General features: G+C 40.1%; 1 pseudogene; it reads left to right on the top strand.

The window, feature by feature from the left end:
- The first annotated feature begins 841 nt into the window (after positions 1 to 841).
- On the top strand, positions 842 to 2,582 carry LOC139854843 (UDP-glycosyltransferase 73E1-like; annotated as a pseudogene).
- The last annotated feature ends 295 nt before the right edge of the window (positions 2,583 to 2,877 follow it).

Genomic DNA, 2,877 nt, shown 5'->3' with positions numbered 1-2,877 from the left:
TCGCCTTCTTTCTTGACCTCGACTTAGCTTCACCAAGTAAATCTCTTGAAACATCACTATTCAAAACGTATCATGATTTACAAAAACCTTAACACGAGAGGGCCTCGCAGTCGCAATATCTTCTACCATTATGACCAATGTATTGAACTTACTGATCACTACTAAGAACATCATAATTAATCGGAAAAAGAGATACTAGTCAATAAACATGTGAAGCGACTTGAGTAGATAATGTAGTATTGCTATCTCAGTGTCATATACTCTAAAATCCACCGGGGTATCAATTTACACTCCATTAGAGGCTCAGTATGTGATGGAGACCTTTAAACTGAGTTGGCATCTTTAATTGGAGGTGCAATCGTCGACTAAAACTATTCAACTTGGAAAGCATCTTTCGTCTTTCAGCAGGGGTTTTTGTTCATTGGCTCTTTGATCCATTTATAGACACGTGAATGACGCTAACTTCAAATAAGACAGGGGAAACATACTATGGTACCAAGATTAATAATCAACACCATCATTAATATTTCACGAAAGAGAACTAGCGAACATCACCTACTGATAACTAAAGCGTTCATATGATATAACTTCACTGACAGCTAATATTAGGTACAATGAAATTAGAGCATATGAACCACAATAGAAAAATTCTATGCAAACAAGGTAAAACTTTAAGAAATCCAAAAGGTGTTTCTTGTCTTAAGAACTATGCACTTCAAACCATTTGGAAAAAAAAAAAAATTAATCTCCCAACAAGTTTAGTAACTCGAATAGCCTCGCAAATGTAACAAAGTTTATCTAAACTAGTAGCTTGACATTTTGCAATCATCTTTTTCAAGCAATGTGGTTCCTTGAAAAGCCACCATTGCTGTATGTTTCTGTTGTTACTCCTTTAGCTGAAACATCGCCATGGACTGCTGAGGTGGCGCTACGGCTTAACATTCCACGGCTCGTTTTCCATGGACCAAGGTGCTTTTGGATGGTCTGTATGCATATCGTTTTAACAACCAATATGTTAACCGAGATCGAATCCGATTCGCAAAAATTTATCCTGCCTGGTTTGCCTGATCGAATTGAAGTTTTTAAAGTTCAACTTATGGGGACCACAAGAGTAGAAACAACCGACCGAATCGGGTTTCGTTCAAGAATTAAAGAAGCCGAATAACATACTTTGTTAGAAACAGGGTATGTAAACAGATAATCCGGATATTTCTAGAATCGTGAAACACTTTCCTAATTGAATATTCCGACCCTCCTTGTCTCGGGTTACACGAAATTTCAATTGGGATAAGACTAGAAATGCAAATCGTTTCCAGACAAGAAGAATGCGATTTATGTGTATAGATTTCTGTGTTCGTTCTGTATGAAATTGAATAAGAATGAAAGCAGTTTTTCCAAAACTGATTATATAAAACAGTTTAGGCGGTTAACAAATGAATGGTTATGACGGTTGAAAAAGGAGCGGGAAAAACGTTTTATTTAAACGTTTCATTAAAACGTATCACTCAAAAAGGAGCGGGGCCCCAGCCAGGGGCTCTGCCCCTTGGACCCCGCCAGGGGCGCTGCCCCTTGGACCCCGCAAGGGGGCGCAGCCCCCTTGACCCCCGCCATTACCGTGCGCCAGTGTCTAGTTCACTCTTATAGGCGTGCACTCCGCACTCACCGAACCCATGTTAAGTATCACTAGTCAACTCCTGCTTTCTAGTAAATCACAATCAGCTAAAATGTTAGTTGGATGACACTAAAATCACCAACATACTTACGGGTTTGTGGTTAACACTTTTCATGAGCTAGAACTCGAGTATGTTCATGAATTAGCCAAGGCAAAAGACAAAAAAGTATATTGTATTGGCCCTGTTTCACTATGCAATAAAGATAATTTGGATAAAGCGGAAAGAGGAAACAAGGCTGCAATCAACGAACACGACTGCTTAAAATGGCTCGATGGTAAAGAACCAGGGTCAGTTGTATACGTTAGCTTGGGGACTCTTAGACGTGTGCCTATGGACCAACTAATCGAGCTTGGGTTAGGACTAGAGTCGACTAATGTTTCGCTCATATGGTGCATAAGAACTAAAGCGGAGGAACTAGAAAGATGGTTTTCGGAATCAGGATTCGAAGAAGGAGTAGGAAACCGAGGGTTGGTAATACACGATTGGGGCCCACAAGTCTTGATTTTATCACATCGAGCTGTAGGTGGGTTTTTAACTGATTGTGGATGGAACTCGATACTAGAAGCAGTTAGCGCCGGGCTGCCATTGGTTACATGGCCACATTTGTTTGACCAATTTCTTAACGAAAAATTTGTCATCGACGTTTTGAAAGATGGAGTTAGTATCGGTTTCGAGACCCCTACTCCTTTAGGAGAGCAAGATAAGGTCGGCCCGTTTGTGAAGAAGGAACGGGTTAAGTCTGCTATCGAGTGTTTGATGAACAAAGGAGAAGAAAGAGAATTGATAAGGAAACGGGCCCACGAGCTTGCTGAAATGGCAAAGATAGCAATGGAAGACGGTGGATCTTCGCATCTCGATACAAACTTACTAATTCGGGATATTAGCGAACAATTAGCGAAAACGTTGTAGTGTAGATTTTCTAATATATAACGTTTTGCTGGTTATGGGCGGTTACCGTTAGAGTACAATTAATCAATGTGTCTGAAAATATTAATGACAGCCATAACGGTTGTCGTTTTCATCAAAAACATTTGAGTTCGTGTTTCGCAGCGTCATGGTTCCTATTGTCTTTTTCGTTCTTGAGTTTGTTGTAGTTATAATTTGTTGTATGCGTTGGTTATTTCCCGGTTTGTATTTCGATTTGTTTAAGATGAGACCCAGTATAGACCGTTTGTGAGGTAGCCGATTTCAAGTTACGAGCCTC

This window comes from Rutidosis leptorrhynchoides, chromosome 6 (genome assembly GCF_046630445.1).
Source record: "Rutidosis leptorrhynchoides isolate AG116_Rl617_1_P2 chromosome 6, CSIRO_AGI_Rlap_v1, whole genome shotgun sequence".
Classification (NCBI taxonomy): domain Eukaryota; kingdom Viridiplantae; phylum Streptophyta; class Magnoliopsida; order Asterales; family Asteraceae; genus Rutidosis; species Rutidosis leptorrhynchoides.
Note: the sequence above shows the minus strand (reverse complement) of the source record. Positions and strands in the feature narration are given on the sequence as shown.